The sequence below is a fragment of the Urocitellus parryii genome, chromosome 9 (assembly GCF_045843805.1).
Source record: "Urocitellus parryii isolate mUroPar1 chromosome 9, mUroPar1.hap1, whole genome shotgun sequence".
NCBI classification, from domain to species: domain Eukaryota; kingdom Metazoa; phylum Chordata; class Mammalia; order Rodentia; family Sciuridae; genus Urocitellus; species Urocitellus parryii.
The window spans coordinates 72,644,948-72,667,916 of record NC_135539.1 but is presented as its reverse complement, the minus strand read 5'-3'; the positions used below and the strand labels follow the sequence as shown (position 1 = coordinate 72,667,916).

Below are 22,969 nucleotides of genomic sequence, written 5' to 3'. Positions count from 1 at the left end.
AAATGGTATCTATATTGTTTTCTGGTTGTATGGACCAAGTACTTTTGTGAACATAGAAGATGTATGTGTGAACAAGACAGACAAAAATCTCTGCTGTGTTTACACTTTAGGGGGTGGAACAGACAGGAAATAATAAACAACAAATAAATTGCATGGTGTTTTTTTTAAACAAAATATTTTATTATACATGTTAATTCTCAAATATTTAAAATTAGAATTCAAGGAACTAGACAACTGCTATTCAGAACATCTATGAAATTGTATTACTATCTTGTTTTTTTATAGTTGCTGAAAATAAGGGAGAAAAATCTATTCTGGTTTTCAGTAGTAAAGCTCAAAAAGATTCTAGAAATGGGATTAAATTTACTATTAGCCCTGAAAACTAAAAATAATAATTTACCAGGTTCTTTATCTTTCATCATCCCCTGGTAAGATTTTTAGAGGTTCAGAATCTGTTCCAACATAGAAGTAAGGCCACCTGGTTTTGGTAGAAGAATCACTGAAACTATACAGGAGAGACCTGTCATCCACATTATAAAAGGAAATCTCATCCAATTCAATCCTCCCTTCCCCCAAAAAAATGCCAAACTTACTGAATTTTGGTACTGGCAGAAGCAGGGGGTTTTTTAGGACCAAACACAACATAACCACTCTCAATATATCGCCCCATTGTCGAGAAGCCACTTAGGACTGATGGCCGATTCCTCTAGTTCCTAGGAAGTTAGTCTTGACACATACCCAATGTCCACTGAGGTTTGTTCCCTACGTCTATCTCCTAGTAATGTATACCAGAATACTGTGGAGGAAGACGGAAACCATATTTCTTTAACCCACATGAAGAAAGTTCAGGGAATTTTAGGTTTCGATATCTCTGGCGTATACTCTTAACATGCTTCAGTAATGCCAGGTTTGACTGCACACACTTGCTCTCTATTTCCTTCATTGAGTGTTTTTTAATGTGGAAGCATGACCTGAAAAAGTTACAAGGTTTTCATTAAGTTTTGATGAAATGTTCAACTCTTCATCTTGTATCTGCTTAAGCAGAGCCTCTTGCTCATTCTGAAAAACAATCTAATTTGCTCAAATTCAGAATTTATTTCTTTTCTATATTCTACCCTCTTTCTCAGCTCAAGGAATTTCCTGCCTTTCAGAATTAGCACTTTTTCAACTCGTTTCACATTATTCTTCAATGGCTGAATGCTAGATTCTAGAATTCTTCTGTGGTAGGTGGCAGCTTTCTTAATGGGCAAAATGTAGGACCTATGATTTTCAGCAGAGAAACTGCACTGAATACATAAAATCAGTAGATCCTTCATGCAGAAAAGGATCTGAAATTAATTGTATTTCTCATATATAGCATTTTCTTCTTGTCTCTTCCTCTTGCTCTTCCTCTTGCTCTTCCTGATCTGGAGTAGTTTAGCAATTTCAGTCCAATTATAGAGCTGGGGCTTCCTCCTGAACTTGCTTTGTGGAAACCAAAATTGGTAGACAGGGTAGGGAAAGGAATCCTTTAGATCCTTCCAGGACAGATTGAGGTAGTCAAAACAGAAATTATGCCCACAGTTAATGGTCACTGGGTCTTTCAAGTAATACAGACAGATGGGACAACTGCACTCTCCCTGGAGGTCTGCCAGGGTGGTCACAAACTCCATTGAGCTAAGAGTAAAGGTGGTGCACAAGGTAACACTCCCTTCATAAACCTGCCTCCCTAGAGCTCAGGTCTAAATGTGAAGTATGAAAGTAGATAGCCCTCCAAGTCCATGCACACAGACTAGATGTAGGTTTCACTGGCCTAGCTTGTTGGTAGATGTTACTTAAGGTCTTGTTTAGACCTCTGCACCTAGCTCAGAGGATAAGAAGAATTCACAGCTTATAGCTCTATAACAGATTAGCCCATCTGCACTTAAGTTTTATGACTTTCTTTAAGAAAGCAGCCACCGACCTAATGGATTAATCATTCCTTTACAATGTAGAGATCTAAGAATGCCACCATAACAAATGATGGGGAAAACTGATGACCTTAAAGGGATACAGTGTAGGGCTGGAGATGTAGCTCAGTGATGCAGCATTGGACTGGCATCTGTGAGGCCAAGGATTCGATTCATAACAATGTACAGCCTTCAGATCCTATTTCAAAATGCTCCACATGTATTCTGTTCCCTCCCTTTGGTAAAACTTTCCTTAACTGGATTAGGTAGAACAACAGCTCTCCACCAACACTGTGAGGCACTCAAGAGCACCCGCCCACTCTCACCTAGTGTTTTTGAAAGGGCATAAGTGCTATGAAAAAAATGTAGAGCCTTATATGGGGAAATGAAAATGCTGGATGTGGAGAAGAAAAATACAATTAAAAATATAATGGTCAGGGAAATATTGTGAAAAGGGCATTTGAACAGACTTAAAGGAGATAAGGGTAGGATGCCTGGGGAAAGAGCACTTAAAGCAGGTAGATGGCCAGTGCAAGGCCCACAGGAGAGCACATGGCGAGGGAGTTTGCGGGACTGCTTGGGGTCAGTGTGACTGGAGCAGGATGGTGGTGAAGGCAGTGTTAGAGGAGGGGTCAGGAGATATATCAGAGATCCTTACTGGAGGCCTGCAGTAGGAGTTTGACTTTTACTGTCAGTTAAATGGATAGAATCATTTTAATATTTCAAAGCATTTTCTATTATAGAAAAAGTTCAACACAAAAAAGTAAATGGACTAGAATAATTAACGTTCATGTCTGTCACCCAGCTTCAACAATATCTGTTCATGGTCAGTTTTATTTCATCAAGACTCCCATTTACTGCTTCTTCTTTCCTACTATCTTAAGGAACTCTCCAATATCGTATTATTTCATCATAAATGTATCTCTCTCTGAAAGATCAAAAACTATTTTTGGCATGATTACAATAGTATTATCATACCTTTAAATTAATAATCCTTTAATATCATGAGATAATGAGACCTTTTTCAAATTTTTACTTTTCTCAGAAATATCAGAAATTGGTTTATTTTTTACTGTTTGTTTGAATTAGAATCCAAATAGTAGTATCCACACAATGGGAGTGGTTGATTTTTCTCTCTTTCCCTCTCATTCAGCAATTTTTAAAATAATGAGTTGGCTTCGTAGCTTTGTCTAATAGTGACCAATTACTTGTGTATTTTTTTGAAGTATTGTTATGAACCATTGGTTTAAACAAATTTGATGACTGCTGGTCCAGTGACACCCATCCACTGATGTTCACATTGTCCCATCTTTAGCGTCCAGTGGCTTGCTGGAGTTAGCTCCGTTTGTGAGAGCTGACTGCTAAATATTGTTAAATATGCAAGAAGTTTGTGAACTGGTTGTGAAACACAGCCCTTATTAAAAATTAAATCATATGAACTTACAATCAAATAAGTTGTATTAAAATCAAATAGCTTGATTTATTGTTTTATTGATTTTCTAGATTTAGAAAGTAATGTTGAAAATGTGTATTAAACTTCAAAATGTATAGAGTCTTTAGCTACTTCATAGTAAGTAGTATCAAAAATGATAACATATTCTTCCAGTACTTTAAAACTGTTACACAATTAAACAAAGAAACAGTTTACATAATTGACAAGCAAAATTCTGACATACATCTTCCTTGTTTTGCTGTGGAGTAAACCAGAGGTCAGCAGACTGTGCCTGTCCAGCAGCCTGATTCTGTTAATAAAATTTAATTGGAACCTCACTCTGTACATTTATTTACATGGTGTCTACAGCTGCTTTGATGCTGCATTGGCAGAGATGAGTAGATGTGACATAGACTGTATATGTCACAAGCCTAAGATATTTATCATCCAGTCCTTATTTAGTTTGCTGTCCTCTGGTCTAAACTGACATTCATGTCAGAACTACATTCGTTTAACAGTTACAAACATAGTTTGGCAACTAACATATAAGTTTGGCAAATATCAATGAAAACATTTTGTAAAAATTAAATGGTTTTATGGAATTTATAATAAGTAATACTATGTATTATTTTAAATTATGTTCTATACATGCTTCATATCTATAAAACTGAAACATACACACATATCCCAGTCTGAAAGCATTATTTTAGCGTTTACATTTACCAGCACACTGCTTGATCCAGTTGAACTGCTCTAGCAAAAGGAGCCAGTAACTGATTTCATTACTAAAATCACTCTGCCCTTTGAATGAGGGATATGGAAATTAAGTAAAAGCAAGAACCATCAGGTTTATAGGGAAAATGTATCTGAGGCTTATCAGGAGTAGTTAGTGTGGCACAGAAATTCTTACCAATGTATATTTAGAAACATTTGTAGAGTTTATATTTAAGTTTGTTATTGATTTTGTATGCAGTAGTCTCTAAACTGCCTCCAGAAGATAATTGGAGGGAAACATGTGCCCCCTGCAAACAAATCCTTTGTGCCCACTCTTATGCCAGGTACAAGAAGATACACAAATTTAAACATTCTTAAAGAATGTTTTTGTTAATTTTTATTGAATTCTCATATCTGTAATGAAACCAGTGTTATAACTGAAAAAGTGTAGTTCCAACTTGAATGTTGGTTGATATTTTCCTTTATATCAATGAGGAAGACAAAAAGTGAAACAACAGACATAGGTTGAAACTTCATTTGGGAATGAAGAGTGAGTTTTTTGTTGTTTTTTTCCGAGTTGGATTGTAGTCTTTATAGTTCCTCAGGTTTGTTTTTTTGTTTTTTGCTATTCACATGGATTGGCTACATACACGGTACACTTTAATCTGAATTTTCAACATTTTCTCCATGACTTTCTTACATCTTGATAATCAATACAACAGTAGGACATTCTGTGTTTTGTAGCATATGTTGATTTCCATGTACATACTGTCACCATGGGCAATTTCAAGTCCTCAATGGGATGCCAGTGAATGTGGTATTGGAAGAGAAATGTAGCTTACAATGTGTACAGTGCTTCCATCATACAAGATGGGAGTAGTCGCAGAATAACATGCTTAAGAGTGGTGAGTTTTATTTTGTTTTCAATGTAACTGAATTTTGAGTTTATATGATTTAATTTTAAATGTAATTTTAAACTATTTACCTACTCTAGCACACCATGGGTGGATCTCACTGTTTGCAGTAGATGTGGATCTGGAAAAGTTGATACTACTCAAAATTTTAAAAATAGAACTTAAAAGTGAAGACAGATGCTCTCTACTTAAACTTGCCCTGAGTCCTTCGTGAAATGATGGGTTCTTCTATAAAACAGTTATCTCCCAATTTCAGATTAGTTTTTGGAGGAACACCTATTCATGACTAAGAGCACAAAAACCAAGGAATTAATGGTGATTTTTTTTTCTCTCTGTGATAATGATGTTTTAGTTTTAACCCCAAAGAGTACCTTGGGGACTATAAATTCCCTAGCTAATGTTCTGAAATTTCTTTTGAATTTACTTCTTAAAGGAATCAAAACACTTCTTTTTGTTTGAGTAACAATTAGTACAAGTAGGCACTTGTTTCTAAGGTGATATAACTTGATGATCATGCTGATGCCTAAAATGAAGGAAGAGGGAGGAATAAAACAATGATAACTGAAGTAAAATGCAGGATCTTAAACAAATTTTCTTTCTGAAAGTTTGTCTTTCCTATCACAGGTACATGGTTTTTATACTATTAGCAAGTTAGAGCTGTTTCTTACCACTGCTCCCTCAGATGATTTGTCCCAGAGAAAGTTCTCTGGAATTGGAGGAGAAGTTGGCAGGATGCCTGTAGAATAGCAATGGGTATTCCCAGAGAGTGAGAGTTGGTGCCAGCAAGTCTTTGGAACATTAAAGTAGACACGGATAGTGTATTATTTGGTGGACTGTCACAGGACTCTACTCAGACTGGTTCTAAGGTTTTAAAAGGCATTTTGATTTTATGTTGCTTGAATTCTTCATCCTATTTGTGAGTTTTTTCGTGAAAGGGTAATTGTATTTTGATTTGAGGGAAATAATGACTTTTTTCTTTCACACGGATATAAATATCTAAAAAAGCTCTTAGCTTTCTTTTAGCTTTTCTACATGATTATTTACCTCAGTATCTTAAGTGATGTTTTTGTTAAGGTCAAAAAAGAAAAAGGGAGAAGAAAATAAGAGAAGTTATGGAACTACTCTTAGCTCTCTATATTCACTGGGGGAAAAATAATTTTCAGTTATATCATACCTCACAGTCATTTCAGAGTTTCTGAAATATGTATGTGTGTGTGTATGTGTGTACACATACATATATATGTACATATATCTATATCTATCTATCTATATATGTATATGTGTATATATATGTAATGTGTATATATATATTTAATTACAAACCTTAGGGATTTCTCAGAAACTTTATCTGTCAATGGAATTATTTGGGGGAGATAGGAGTAGGAAAGTGGAATTTGAGAATTTATGGGGTTGACAGATTACAAATAGGTTTGAATTACTTCATAGCATATTAATGCTTGAGCTCTGTTCTGTTACAGATAGGGACATGAAATCATATTATTTTCCTTTATATCTGATAGTGAAAGAACTACTTTTTCAAAGTAATAATTGGCCTGGTTGTTAGAGGTTGCTCGCTGATTTTTCTCAAAGAATTTTGATAGGAGAATAATAAAATTTTAATCTTTATTCTAAAGCTACTTATTTATAAATCAAATAAATGAGCGATATTGCAAGTGATTTTTTAGTAATTTTGTATTATATGGATTTGGGTTCTGGCTGTTTTGCCTTATTTTATATTTCTTTTTTTTTTTTTTTTTTTTTTTTGCATTTGATTCTTTGGAACCTCCTAGATGACATAATCCCAGAGGTCAGTGAGGCTATAGTTATCACTGACAGGGGTCATTTGTTCTCAAATATTCTTAGTTTTTCACCAGTTCTGTGTCTGACTGATTAGTTAGAACACTCCAGGCTTTCTTATTCTACTGACCTGGGAGGCAGAGAAATCTAAAATTGATTCCTAAGTTCTTAGCTGTGTCATGGGTGAGCAGTGTCTTAATTCATTAATTGTGGTCTTATTTATTTTGAATCTCAGTGCATCAGTTGTTAATGAGAACTTACCTTAGGGTTATTGTGGAATTTAATTTATTCATGCTCACACATACATAAACACAACAATATACTTAGAGTAGTGTCCAGATATGTCAAGAGCAGCGGCTATTAATTGTTTTAATGTTGCCATCATCATCATCTCCAGATCCACTGGTACATGATAGGGTTTTTGTTGTTGTTGTTGTTGTTTTTCCTTTTTTGGTGTGTTTTCTGATTTTTTTTTTGTGTGTGTGTGTGGTGCTGGATTTAAAGAAAGGTCAAGAAAAAAAAAACGGTAGAAGAAAATAAGAGAAGTTATGGAACTACTTGTGCATGCAAGGCAAGCACTCTACCAACTGGCTATGTCTCTAGTCCTGTTTCTGATTTTTGTTCATCCAAGAAACCATTTTTCCTATCAATGAGAAAAACGAGAAAATGCTCATAGATTATACTCTTGACTCTGCTACTTATCTGAACCCAGTTCTCCTCAAAATGGGTACGAGGTAGAAAACTGAGCACCCTCAAATGGGAAAGAAATGAGAAATAAACAATCTATTCCTTCTTCTGCCTTCCACATTCATTAAAATGAGTTGCTCTTATTAATATTATAAAGAAACAATTCAACCTTTTCCCTCCTTTATGTTTTCATTGACAGTGCTATCCAACCATAAATGACAAATCCCTTTTAGCCCTCTTGTTATAAGAAGTATGGTATGTCAAATACAGTATATTAAAGGCCAGTATAAGCACACAAAAATTTATGCTCTTGTTGTAATAAAACTGTGACCTACAGTGTCTTCAGACATTACTTGATTTTGAAGACCTGATATCAAATTTCAAACAGATACAGCACTTGACACTGTTTTATGGCCTTTGATATCAGCTTTGTCAGTGGGCCTGAGACTTGATGAGGATGACATCAGTGTCTTTACTGCTTGCTTCTTCACTTTCTTCAGGTCTCTATTCATATGTCATCTTCTCATTGATGCTTTTCTGGGACACCTTATTGAAAAGGTGTTCTATATATATACATCCTGTTTTCAAATCCTGCTATGTGAGTTCTAAGTTCCAGAGGACGGCACTGATTTCCAAAATAATCTGACTTGGACTTTTTTGCTAGCCCATTTCAGATTGGGCTAGAGATTAGTGAGGACCCATATTCCAATAACCCCAATTCCTGAAATCATGTTGGAGATGGGATTTTCCACTGTTTACTTACCTGATCTCACTTCTTTTATCCCTGCCTCCTCGTCTTTGCCCTTAATAAAGAACACTTTGGATCATCCTCCATTTGAGAATGGGACAAGGAAATAAAAAAGGATTCATTTGCTAATTGTGTTCATTCTTTTCCCCACTATGGTACATTATGGCTGCACTTTAATTTACTCATTTAGTTTGTTTTCCCTCTCTACTAGAATGTAACCTGTGAGAAAGTACTCTTATCCATCTTATTTATTGTTTCTTTTTTTTTTTCCTTTCTCTCTCATTCCTAGCACTTACATGTAATGTCTAGCAGGTGCTCATTAAATGTGGATTAAACATATGGCTCCTAGAGAATTTATTTCATGACACTTATTATACATAATGTCTTAGCATCCTTGATTTGTGTATCTCAGTTTATCTCATACTAAAAATGGCTACAATGGCAGTTAAATAGTTTGAAATTCACTCTTTGAAATTTGTTTTCTTTTTTTTTTTTTTTTTTAGAGAGAGTGAGAGAGGAGAGAGAGAGAATTTTTTTTTTTAATATTTATTTTTTAGTTATTGGCGGACACAACATCTTTGTTGGTATGTGGTGCTGAGGATCGAACCCGGGCCACACGCATGCCAGGCGAGCGCGCTACCGCTTGAGCCACATCCCCAGCCCGAAATTTGTTTTCAAAAAATGAATTCTTATCGGTTGCAATGGCACATGCCTGTAATCCCAGTGGCTCGGGAGGCTGAGGCAAGAGGATCAAGAGTTCAAAGCCAACCTCAGCAATGGATAGGCACTAATCACTGGGTGAGACCCTGTCTCTAAATAAAATACAAAATAGGGCTGGGGATGTGGCTCAATGGTTTGAGTGCCCCTGGTACCCAAAAAAGAAAAAAATAAATGAATCCTTAAATATTTGAATTTTTATTTGAAAAATACATTTAAAAAAATTGTGTGAATAAGGATTGGTGATCCCATAAGGTAGTACTTGTTTAAAAAACATGACTGTATTATCTTTAAAATATGATTTAATTCATATAGCTAATTGATAACTTAAGAGTAAGCACACAGTGGATTAGTTTTACCATTCAAAAAAAACTTTTTGTTGAGTCTATCTTGCGTGACACAGTGAACTCACAGGGGTGCCATAGGAAATTTTAAAGACATTTTAATAACAAAATGTTTTCCCTTGAAAATTTAAAATCCCAGTACTTGCATACTAGGATTAAGGATTGTGCCACTGTGCCTGGCCACCTTGCTGATATTTTTAAGTTTAAAGTTTCTAACTACCTAATTTGAAAATAATCTTTAATCTTTAAAAATGAGAAATAGAAATTATCTATTAGTTTTTTTGCCCCATCACAATTATAGTCTCTTCCTCCCTCTGAAAGTGATCCCTATACTTTTGGTTTACACATTGGGATCATTTTATACAAAGAGACACTTTTCCGGCCTGGGGTTATAGCCCAGTGGCAGAGCACTTGCCTGGCATGTGTGAGGCACTGAGTTCAATTCTCAGCACCACATAAAAATAAACCAATAAAATTAAAGGCATTCTATCCATCTACAACTACAGAAAAAAAATGAGAGAGAGAAAGAGAGAGAGAGACTGACTTTCAGTCTTGTTTTATTTGGTTATTTTACCATGAGATTTGTTCTTATAATTCCATTTCTTTCCTGAAATTGCCAGTAAGCTATTTTCTTTAATGTTTTGAATGTAGTAATAATAGCTTCTTGTAATATTTTTAGTATTGGTCTTGATTGTTTTTTTCTGGTATACAGATCAGATTTTCCTGTTTCTTTCTATGCCTAATAATTTTTTTATTATATTCTTGACATTCTTATTGGTATTTTGTAGGGACTATAGATTCTGTTAACTTTTCTCTAATGAATATTATTTGTTTCAGCAGGAAGTTAATTTTGCTCAGCACAAACTCATCATTATCTCTTACATTGGGCAACTGCTGAAATCTGTTTAGGTTTTGATTTGGGGATGTATTTGCATGTGTGTGTGTGTGTGTGTTTTGAACTATTATCAATTTTTCAGTCTTAATTGATGTCTGATTGATGTTCAGTAAACTCTACATACTTAAAGTGTAAAATTTGATAAAGTTTTTCACATATGGACATACTTCTGAAACCCTTAAAATAGTCAAAATAATGAATATCCATTATTCCAGAAAGTTTCCTCATGCCTCTTCCCTCCTTTTCAGCTCTGTACCCAGGCAATCACTGACATGTTTTTTGTCAACATAAATTGGCTTACATTTGTTGAATTTTATATAAATGAAATTGTAGAATGTAATTAGCATATCTATTTGTTCAGGAAAGTCTGAAGGAATTTTTATTGGATTGCATGAAATCTATAGACTAATTTAGAGAGAATGGATGTCTTAACAATATTAAGTTTTCCAATTAATGAACATAGTATATCTCTCCATTTCTTTACATCTTCTATAATTTCAGCAGAGTTTTGTAGTTTTCAGTGCATCTCTTGTACATAATTTATAAACTTACCCATACATATTTCATATTTTGTTTTTATATGACATCATGTTTTTAAGAGCAGTTTTTTAGAGCAGTTTTTGGTTCACAACAAAATAGAACAAAAAGTAAAGAGAGCTCCCATATGTTTTTCTTCCACTGTCAGCATCCTAAACTAGAGTGTAACTTTGATGAATCTACACTGGCACATTGTTATTACCCAGAGTCTATAGTCTACATTAGGATTCATTCTTGTATATTCTGTGGATTTTGACAAATGTGTAATGTTGAATATTCACTATTATAGTATCATACAGAATAGTTGCGCTGCCCTGAAAACTCTCTTGTGCTCTGCCTATTCATCTCTCCTTCCCTCCCTCCAAATTGCTGACCACAATTGATCTTTTTACTATCTCCATAGTTTTACCTTTTCCAGAATGTCATTTTCAGATTAACTTTTTATACAGTATATGTTTAGGATATATTTAGTAATTATGTTTAGGATTTCTCTGTCTTTCTATGGCTTAAAAGCTCATTTCTTTTTAGCACAGAATAATATTCTGTTGTGTTAAAGTACTACAGTTTATTTATCCATTCACCTCTTGAAGAACTTTTTTAGTTTCTTTCAAGTTTTGGCAAATATGAATAAATCTATTACAAATATCCATGTACAGGTTTTTGTGTAGGCATGTTTTCAACTCATTTGGAAACTATGCAGTTTTTTAATCCTTAGCTTAACTCATGGAGTCTGTTCTGCACATAGTTCCAAGGTCAGTCTGAGATTTGGGCAGAATTTATAAGCAAAAACTCTGGGCTCCCTTTTGTGGCTCTGTTGTTCATAGGATTCAGCTATAAATTCCCACACTCTGGCCTCTGATTTCTCAAGACAGTAAAACTACAGGTTTTTATTTGAGCTCTAGTGATTTTGCAAAGCACAGACCAGGGCCTACCTTCAGTCAGAAAGCCACAGAAATGGGAAATTCTCCAGTATTATTCCTTTTCCAAGCTGTGACTCCCTTTCAGTTTTACATGCATTTTGTTGCTTTCTAGTACCTTCAACCAGTTGTTTTTCATATTTTATTCAGAGTTCCTAGTTATCTTGAGAAAGGCTTGCTCTGATGTAAAGTTCTCTGCCATTAGTGGAAACTGAACACTCCAGTCAATAGCTTCTCTTTTGGGAACTGACATTTCAGTACCATCATCTGGGTGCCAGAATACTCATTGCTGTTAGTTGGGTCTGTTTGGAGATTTTTTTCTTTCCCTTGTAAGTCACAGTTCTTTTTACTCTTTCCATGCTCAAATGATTTTCCCCACTTTCTCTGAAAAGTCTACTGATTTTATCAGAATATCTTGGTATTCGTTGTTCCGAGTTGATATTTTTCAGGTACATTGTGTCCTCTTTTAAAAAGTAGTTTAAAAGTTTTTTTCAAGAAAACTTTACAAAAGTATTGTCTTAGAATTTGTTCTTTATGTTGTTATCTTTACTTGGCTTTCTTTTCTCTTTCTTTCTTTCTTTCTTTCTTTCTTTCTTTCTTTCTTTCTTTCTTTCTTTCTTTCTTTAACTTCTGTTAACCAATATGTTGGGGCTTCTTCACTTTTCATCATATTTACCATTTCTTTTGACTATTTTCTTGCCTCTTAATTTATTTCTGTTTTTTTAAAGCATCTTTTCAACTTTTGTGTCTCTTAAGACATTATTATATTTATTCACAATTGTGTTCTTTTCTAGTTTAGTCATTGTTTCAAAGATGATTTTTAAAAATTTCTAATTATTTTGCTTCTGTAACCTTATTTGTGAGTTTTACTAATTCAATTTTTTTATACTTTATATAATTTTTAAATATTCCTCAACTTGTTTTGGAATAGCAGGTGTCAGTATGGAACTGTGCCTTTCATTTTCAGTGTGATGTTAGTCTGTTGCTTCTTTTTTTATTTTTACAGTAATTTTTTGGGGCGGTGGTGGGTATTGAGCTTGATGCTTTTCTGATGCTCGTTTTATTGAGATTATTTTTCTTGAACTTTTAGAATGCTTGGCGCAGATAGCTTTTCTAACTTCCTAGAGCTCCCTCTTTTGGTTTTCATGTAGTGTTAAAAATATGGCAGCTGAATTTCTGAAAATTTCTGGCCATGTCATCATTCCCTACTGTATATGACCTCTCTCTTTCTTGCCCTCAGTTTTGAAAGTTCATCAGCCACTTAAATTTCTCTCAGGATCTGGGTGTTCATCTGGTGCCAGAATGGTCAGAACCCCTTCTGGTTTCAGCCACTCTTCTCACTGGCCCCTGCTCTTTCTGGTAAATGCCTGATGGTTGTTATAGGGTCCTTTTGTTCTCAGGTTAATTCAAACGGTGTGCTTTTCTCTACTTTTTACAGAACAGATGTTGATAATAGGTGTTTCTTGGTCATTTGTCTGTACCTACATGTAGTATTGGTGGGGTTACCTATTTCACTCCTTTAATTGTAAATATTATCACTTATTTTATTATGTTTATTGTTTCATTTTATGGGGAGGTTTATGAAGTCCTAAAAGCAACGCTGCTACCACCATTACTTCATAGATCCAAGATCTCAAAGATGTTCTCGTATGTTTTCTTCTAGAAGTTTCTTAATTTTAGATGTTACATTTAGGTCTATGATCCATTTTGAGTTGATATTTGTGTAGTTTCAGAATAGGTTGATGTGCTTTTTTTCCCCTCCTTTCTCCCCCACCCCCTCTCTTTTTGCAGGTAGATATTAAATGATTCCTGTACCAGTTGAACAGCCCCAGTTCCTTTGTGAACAATTAAGAATATGTCTTTTAAAAAGTGAATTTAACAAGACAGTGCAGACAACACATCTAGAAAACTTGTTCTGAAACTTAGCTGTGCATGAGAATAGTGAGACTGGTGAGTAGCTTAGATAGTGGCTGGATAGGAAGAGCCCTGAGAAGATTTTGGATGGGGAGGGGCAGTACTAGGGATTGCAGAGACACTTTACCAATAAACTATATCCCTGGCCCTTTTTTTGTTTATTTTGAGATAGGGTCTCATTAAGTGGCTGAAATCAGCCTTGAACTTATGAACCTCTTGCCTCAGCCTCCCAAGTCAGTGGGATTACAAGCCAGCAAACCTGGCAACATTTTGTATTTTTTAAAGATTAAAGATTTTTTTTAAAGGTTAATGAAAACAGCCTCTTTGAATGCTAATAATGGAAAGAATCTGGCTGAGGTTTCTAAGATGCTATAGATGATATAGAATATGGAACACATAAAGAGAGACTAGACTGTTCTGTGTTTTTTTTAAGTTGGGTTCATTGAATTGTAATATATATACAGTAATAGTCACACCTCATAGATATAGAGTTCTATGGGTTGTAACAAGCATATACAGCTATGCAATAAACACTCCGACCCAGAATATAGAATATTTCTGTCACCTCAGTAAGTTCTCTCATGCCCGTTTATATTCAGTCCTCTTGCCCCCATTTACTTTTTCTAGAATATTGCATAAATAGAATAATTTTGTATTTAACCTTATTGGTCTTTTCTCACTTAGCTCAATGCTTTTGAGATTCATCAATATTGTGTGTATCAGCAGTCATTACCTTTTATTGCTGAGTCAAATTCCTTATTTTGAATATGCCACAACTTGCATATCTATTTACCAGTTGATAGACATTTCTTTGAAAGTTTTTTGCCAACTAAGAGTAGGGCAGTTATGAATATTTACATACAGGTTTTTGTATAGGTTTGTGTTTTCATTTTTCTTGAGTAAATAAATGCCCAGGAGTAGAATGTTGGGGTTATGTGTCTGATTTGTATTTTATGTTCTAAGAAATCTTTGCCAAATCCAAGATCTTGAAGATTTTCTCTTATGTTTTCTTCTAGAAATTTCTTAGTTTTATATGTTACTTTTAAGTCTATGATCCATTTTGAGTTAATATTTTTGTAGTGTCAGAATAGTGCTTTTTTTCCCTCCTTTCTCCCCTACCCCGTCTCTTTTTGCAGGTAGATATTAAATGATTCTGTACCAATTGAACAGCCCCGGTTCCTTTGTGGACAATTAATTGACCATGTATGTGTGGAGAGATTTTCTTTGATAAGACATTTTTCCATTGTTATGGGAGGATTTCCACAAAGATTCATACACTTAGTGGTGTCTTTAGGAAGTTCCTAGTCTCTGCCTTCTGACTGAAATGATTCAGAGTGATATACCGGGGATGTACATCAGGGTAGAATATTTGCCTTATATGTACAAGGCCCTAGGTTTAGTCCTCAGCAACACAACACAGAATAAAACAGTGCTGTACTGGGAGTAAAGTTAGTGGGGGATAGGAGTCAGAATTCAAGAAGAGTGGGGAAGGTGAAATAGTGGTTTGCAAAGTAGGAAAGCAAGAAGCTAAGAATGTACAGCTTGCTGAGCTGTGTTAAGGCCTAGAGGAAGTCAGTGATAGTAACAGGCCTGCTTCTGTGACTTCTCTTCAGTAGCACCTGCCAATTTGGGTGCGGGTATGTAGAAAGTGGCAGTTGGTAAAAGTATTTGCCTTGAATGGGCAATATTTTAATTTTGATCAAAAATCAAAACAGCATTAAGGTTTCTGCCACACTTCCTTTCCATTTCATTCCCTGTACTTGCTCCTTTGTTTTTCTTACATAGTGTTGGTTTTTATTTATGCAGATAAAAGCAACTGTATTTTCTTTCTACCTTCATTTCTTACCTAGACTATCACACAACATATAGTGTTCTTCACTTTGAGTTTTTATTTTACTTAACAGTATATTCTGTCAATCTTTGCCCATAGGTAGGTAATTAAGAATATTTGAGAGGCTGGGGGTATAGCTCAGTTGGTAGAGTCAGTGCTTTTCTTGCAAGCCCAAGGCCCTGGGTTCAATCCCCAGCACCAAATATTTATATATATTTATACATACACTTATATACATATATATATTTGAGAGTCTTTTTTAGTAATGGGTACATGGAAATATTAATAATTTTTCTTAGATTGTGAAATAATTTTAAAATACTCTTTTTTTATGAGTTCCTTCATTGTGCATTATGTTATTTTTATGATTAATAAACTTAAAAAGTTAAATTTCATTCTTTGAATACATACCTACTCTGTGCCATCACTTGTAAGCACTGGGATGTAGCAATAAAGGGCAGGTGCTTCTTTCAGGTACTTGCATTCTAATGTGGACTAATTGTCACCAAATAAGAAAAGAGCAAATGATGCTAATGTTCCATATGTAGAGAATGTAAATAAGGGCATGCAATGCCAACTGCCCGTGGAATTTCAGGGCAAGCCTCCTCTGAGAAGGGGGCACATAAGCCGATATCTCAGTGACACGACAAAGAGCCAGTCATGAAGATCAACAAAGGAGAGTGTGCTAGACAAAAGAAGAGCTAGTGCAAAAGCTCTGGAGTAAGATTAAACTTGATGTGTTCAAGGAACAGCCTGCGTGTCTAGGATCTGCTTCAAGGGAGAGTGGTATAAGACGAAGCAGGGGTCAGTCCTTATCTGGTAATCAGGGAGAAGAATGAGGATTTTAAGTGCCATGGGACATCACTGAAGAGTTTCAAGTTATTAGAAAGAAGATAGAGCGATCTGAAAAGCTGAAGTTGCCAGATGAAAGAGAAAACCTAGAAAACCCGATTTAAAGTAAGTTTCAAGAACACCCTGAGGTGTTGAGTGTGTCCAGTTAATGCTGAGTTTGAGGACCAAAAGGAGGTTTATAAATTTGTTTTTAGAATACACTAAAATGTAATTTACCTGAAATGGTTCTCCAAACTTAAAAGGTAAATTAAATTTTAGGGGTAAGGGTGTTGCTCAGTGATAGAGCACTGGTCTAGCACACACAAGGCCCTGGGTTCAATTTTCAGCAGTCAAAAACAAAATTTTTTTAAAATTTAGATCAATATGCAGTTAAAATTTCAAAATTAAAAACAGTTTTTAAAGATGTGATTTCAAGTACACAAAACTGTTTTATATGTAGGGGAAGGAATTATTACTTATTAATTCTCTCATTTCTTTTAGATTCATAGTGCTGATGTTGAAGCTTCCAGAAATCATTTAAATTAGAGCTCAAAACCAAATATTTCTTCAGGGCTGGGGCTGGAGCTCAGAGGTAGTGTACTTGCCTGGCATGTGTGAGGCACTGGGTTTGATTATTAGCACTGCATATAAATAAATAAAATAAAGGTCTATTAACAACTAAAAAAATTTTTTAAAAAAACCCTAAAACAAAACACAAATATTTCTTGACTTGTTTAAAAATCACACTCTAGCTCTGAATGAGCCAAATTGCCTGTATTTTACCATTAGTATATTCCACAGTGTACTATAGTATTTGTAGACTTTGAGGAAAGTATATACTCATTTCATTTGTTATTTGAATATGGAGGAGCAGTTGGCTCCTGGAAGTTTAAGAATGAGGAGTATAGTATAGATTTCCATAGGTTTTTTTTTTTTTAATTGGTACTGGGGATTGGACCCAGGGATGCTTAACCACTGATCCACACCCCCAGCATCACCACACACACCCTGTTTTTTGTTTTTTGTTTTTTAATTTAGAGACAGGGTCTTGCTGAGTTATGAAGAGTCTTGCTAAGTGGCTGAGGCTGGCTTTGAACTTGGGATCCTCATACCTCAACCTCCCAGCCACTGGGAATAAAGGCGTGTGCCACTGCACCCAGCTTGCATAGGTTTTAATAGGAAGTAAGATTGGCCTATTTGTTAGCCAAAATTAAAAGTTACATTTTTATTGTTTGACAAAGGAAATGTTCTAAAGTAAGGACAGTAGAAAATCATCATCCAATTACACAACAAGAACAACGCTGGTACAACTATAGTGACATTTTAGGAGTGGAGGCTGTATATCATGGTGGTTAAAACTTTAAACCTAATAGGTACACAAGGCCTTGTTGGGTTTGAATTCTGAGTAACATTTTAGTAGCCATGTTTTATTGGAGGTCTTCTTAAACATTCTGTCTCATTTCCTCATACATAAATTATAAATCACAAGTGGTACCTCACATGTAGCTAGAAAGATGCAATAATACTCTATGAAGTTCTTAGTGCAATGTTTTCTTTTTAAAATTTTTTTTGGCTTTAATTTTTAAATACATGACAGCGGTATGCATCACAATTCTTATTACACATATAGAACACAATTTTTTCATATCTCTGTATATAAAGTATGTTCATACCAATTCATATCTTAATACATGAACTTTGGATAATGATATCTATCACATTCCACCATTATTGCTAACCCCCTGCCCCCTCCCTTTCTTTCCCACCCTTCTGCCCTATCTAGAATTTGTTTATTCTTCCAGTGCTCCCTCTCTCTGCTGCACTATGAGTCAGTCACCTTATATCAGAGAAAACATTCGCCATTTGTTTTTTTGGATTGGCTAACTTCATCTAGCATTATCTTCTCCAACTACATCCGTTTACCTGCAAATGCCATGATTTTATTTTCTTTTATTGCTGAGTAATAGTCCATTGCATATGTATGCCACATTTTTTAATCCATTCATCTACTGAAGGGCATCTAGGTTGGTTCCACAGTTTAGCTATTGTGAATCATGCTGCTATAAACATTGATGTAGCTATGGCCCTGTAGTATGCTGTTTTTAAGTCCTTTGGGTATAGACCGAGGAGAGGGACAGCTGGGTCAACTGGTGGTTCCATTCCAAGTGTTCCAAGGAATCTCCATACTGCTTTCCATATTGGCTGCACCAATTAGTGCAATGTCTTTTGACACCTAGAAAGAATGAACAAAGATAAGAACAACATTTAGTATCATAATTATTATGGTTTTGGTTTTGTTTAAATTCTTTTTTTTATTGATTGTTCAAAACATTACAAAGCTCTTGACATATCATATTTCATACATTAGAATCAAGTTGGTTATGAACTCCCAATTTTACCCCAAATACAGATTGCAGAATCACATCGGTTACACATCCACATTTTTACATAATGCCCTATTAGTAATTGTTGTATTCTGCTACCTTTCCTATCCTCTACTATCCCCCCTCCCATCTTCTCTCTCTACCCCACCTACTGTAATTCATTTCTCTCCTTGTTTATTTTCCCATTCCCCTCACAACCTCTTATATGTAATTTTGTATAACAATGAGGGTCTCCCTCCATTACCATGCAATTTCCCTTTTCTCTCCACCCCAGAGGCAAGTGTTAATAGCTGGATTTTTCAGATGGAAAACAGAGAACCTTAAGCTTTCCTTAGATTGCACAGCTAGGAAATACATGAAGATCTGACTCCAAAATTCATGCTTTGAATTATAACTCCATATAGCCTTCTAAAAAGTTCCTTCTAGGGGCTGAAGTTGTAGCTTAGTGGTAGAGGACACTGGGTTCTATCCTCAGTACCACATAAAAAGAGAAAAAGAAAGAATAAGTTTTTTTTTTTTTTTTTTTTAAGTTTCTTCTAGGATTGGGACTCAGATCACAGAGTTAAGGGTATTGAGTATAAACCAACACATCATAGAATATGTCCTGATTTTTTTGGTTGTTGTTTTATCTGAAGATTTCAAATACTAATATACTTTCATGTACTATTTTTACTTTAAAGATAAAAACTTTATTAAGAAAAATATAATTTTGGAAAAATTTTAAAATTTTACAGATAAAAGAATGACATCTTATAATCCCACTACACATTGGGATATCTATCTATCTATCTATCTATCTATCTACTGGCTCTCACACACACACACACACACACGTACATGTTGATTTCACATATAATGTGAGATCATACCATACATCCTATGTTCTGATTCAGGTCTCGCAGCATAGCTTATATCATATAGGTATGTCATGATTCATTTACCTAGTTTGCTGTTGTGTCATTTAGATTTTTCCAAATTTTCCCCTGTTTTAACAGTGCTTTTGTTGACATACTTAATCCAAAAATCTATTTGTATTTTCTAGTAATTTCAGTAAGAGAAATTTCTAGAAGTAGAATTGCTGGATTGATTATAGGGTTTTCACATTTTTAAGGCTTTTGATGCATACTCCAAATGGCCCCCCAGCAAGGTTATACAGTGCACTCCTGTAGCAGCATGGGGACAGCGCCTTTTCCCGCGTCTCTTTCTCTGATGGGTGTTATTGTTTTGATCTTTGCTGGACTGATTGGTGAAAAATAGTTATGTCTTACATGCCGTTGATTACCAATGAATATGTTTATGAAGTATTAGTATTTTTCTATTGTAAATTGCGCGTGCGCACACACACACACACACACACACACACACACCTTTTGCCCCTTTTATTGTACCCAACTCTTAAATTTTGCCAGAAAATAAATAGTTTTTATGGATTTAAGTTCTTTGTGGACTGCTTTTAATCTCATTTTTTGCTCATTTCAATGTAGGCATGCATTTAAAAAAAAAGAATTAAAAAATTAGGAGAAAGAAAAGATGGCCTAGAATATTGTACACATAGTAATGTAGATATCAGCCTTAGATATCAGCCTTAAAAAATCGTGCTCTAAGAACTTGTCTTTGTCTTTTTCCTTATATGTTGAATAGATATACAAGTTTAACTCATTTTATAAATAGGAAATAAAATTGATCCCAAGAATGTTCCCTTGGACCTTTTCCTTTTTGTAATCCATCACTCCTGTACATTTGAAATTCTCATCAGTCATTGTGCTTTAGAATTACTGTATTTCAAAAACCAGTCCTGGCACTTATGGAAAGTATTTCCATTAAAAAAAAAACAGACAAAAACTTCATATCCATCAGGGTATGATTATATTCTCTCCATTTTTACTTCTGTTGTAATTTTCTGCTCCTTTCAGAATTAGTTTTGTTCTCTGGTTTTCTTCTAGTGGTTATTTGGAATATGATTTCTTTACATGGTTATTGTCTCCTAATAGAAGATACTTTCAGGCAGGTTCACAAAATAAAATTTTCAATGTAAGTTTCATTTTTCTATTGATGTTTTGTATAAAATTGGAAATGTAACTGTTGGTGAGAAATGGGGGTCTTTTGGTAAAGAAGAGTCAGGTTAATAAGTTACTAAACCTTCAACAAACTTTTCTCACTTAAGTTTTTAGCCCCAGCCAAGCCACAGAACTTGACACACTTCTGGTTAGATTTGAGCTTCCTTCTCTTTTTCTTAAAGTCCTTTCCCAGCCACCCTCTGCCCTAAGACTTTATCCTCTTACCAGAAAACTTCTTGCTATGTTAGCTTTGTTCTTGATCCTATCCTTCTCCTGTCCTCCCCAGCCCATTCCCCTTACTTAAAATACTAAAGGAATATATTCTAGCATTATTTTTTTTAATATTTATTTTTTAGTTTTTGGCAGACACAACATCTTTGTTTGTATGTGGTGCTGAGGATCGAACCCAGACAGCACGCATGCCAGGCGAGCGCGCTACTGCTTGAGCCACATCCCCAGCCCCTAGCATTACTTTTCAAGTTTGGTTTCATGTTATGTAAAACAAATTGGTTTCTTATACAGTTATGAAGTTCTTGTATTGCTTCTAAAAATAAAATTTCTGTGACTTAGATCGTGTGCCTCTCAGAAATAATCTGTTTAAGGGATAAGACTACCGTCTGTAGTTTTAAGCATACCAAGTAGTAATTCATTTGAGATGTTTAATATGCTTGTTCATAAAGTTTATAAGTTCAGTGTTTTGGAAGAAGTGGTTACTAGGGATTAAACCCTGGGGGCACTTTACCACTGAGGTTCATCCCCAGCCCTTTTTATTTTTTATTTGGGGGCAGGGTGTTACTAAATTGCCAAGGCTGGCCTCAAACTTGTGATCTCCTGCTTCAGCCTCTCAAGTCCCTGGGATTACAGGTGTCCACTACTAAGCCTGGCAGTTAGTTTAATTTTTTTAAATTTTCTGTCTTACAGTATAAAATTCAAAGATGTCCAAGGTGCATGTCATTTTAATTCTTGTCTTTTGATTACTAATAAATCCAAGCGTGATAGAGTTTTTATTTCAACAAAGGAAGTATATTGGCAATGATGGCTATTTTGCTGTTGGTATTTGTGTGCTAATTGATAATTATTGCTGAAACAAAGGATATTCTTACAAAAATATTTATTGGTTTAAAGAATATAGAATGAAACAGACATTATTATTACTGTGTATATATATATGAATGCATGACCAATGTGATTCTGCAACCTGTACACTCAGAAAAATGAGATATTATATCCCATCTGATTCAAATGTATAATATGTCAAAGTCATTGTACTGTCATGTGTAACTAATTAAAACAAATAAAAAATAAAAATAATAAAAAAGAAATACATGCTATAAGAGAAATAAGTAGAGAAGTAAATTTTCTTTAAATCTAAATTGATTCCACCTTTTAAAAATTAATTATCTTAATTAGGTATATATGACAACAGAATGCATTTTGATTTGTTGTGTACAATTGCCACACAACTTTTCATTTCTCTGATTGTACATGATGTAGCATCGTGCCATATGTGTAGTCATACATTTTATTATAATAGGCTAAGAGGTAAAAATTCATACATTTGCTGGACATGGTGATACACACCTGTAATAACACCTACTTGGAAGCTGAGGCTGGAGAGATGACAAGTTCACTGCCAACTTGAGCAGCTTAGCTAGACCATGTCTCAAAACAAAACAAAACAAAAACATTTAATGACAAAACAAAAACATTTAATGAATGAGATTTTAGTTTCTCTTATGAAGTATCTGAATCTTAGATTAAGAAATATTGAATTATCCATATATTTCTATTATTTGTTCATCACTTAAACGTGATTTTGTCTCTTAGGTATATGGTTGGAAACCAATTTCTCAACTTCTATTTATTTCAAAACTATAAATTTAATCAGGAAGCTCTTCAGATGTAAAGTTAAATATTTATTTAGGTTTTAAAGTGACACAAGTTGAATTTCATTATTTACATTAAAGAAAGGAAGCAAATTTTCCATAATTAAAGTTTTTTCTTCCTGGCTTTATTTTCTAGAATGTCATTTCTTAACCTACAAAGTGCTATACTTGCCAGAAGATGGCACTGTTGTAACATGATAGAATTGTTCGATTGCTTCTCATAGTTTGTCTTTGCAGTTTAGAAAGTGTTTTTAAAAGCAATGTTCGCTGTGTAATTAAAATCAGTTCCCTGTATAATTAGCAATCGAGCCTTATTCTTTGTGGCAGAGTTTGTGGATGGTGTTATTTTTTAGTCTGTGCTCATCTATAGCCAGTGCCCAAACTTGCCTATTAAAATATAGAAAGTTTTATTGCTGTTTATCAGCACTAAGCAATA

General features: G+C 34.6%; 1 protein-coding gene and 1 pseudogene across 1 annotated transcript in view; one reads left to right on the top strand and one right to left on the bottom strand.

The window, feature by feature from the left end:
* Positions 1 to 22,969, top strand: part of Taf3 (TATA-box binding protein associated factor 3) — a 168,550-nt gene that overhangs the window by 26,464 nt on the left and 119,117 nt on the right. The gene's annotated exons all lie outside the window — the stretch shown is intronic.
* Positions 409 to 1,652, bottom strand: LOC113184908 (tripartite motif-containing protein 60-like; annotated as a pseudogene).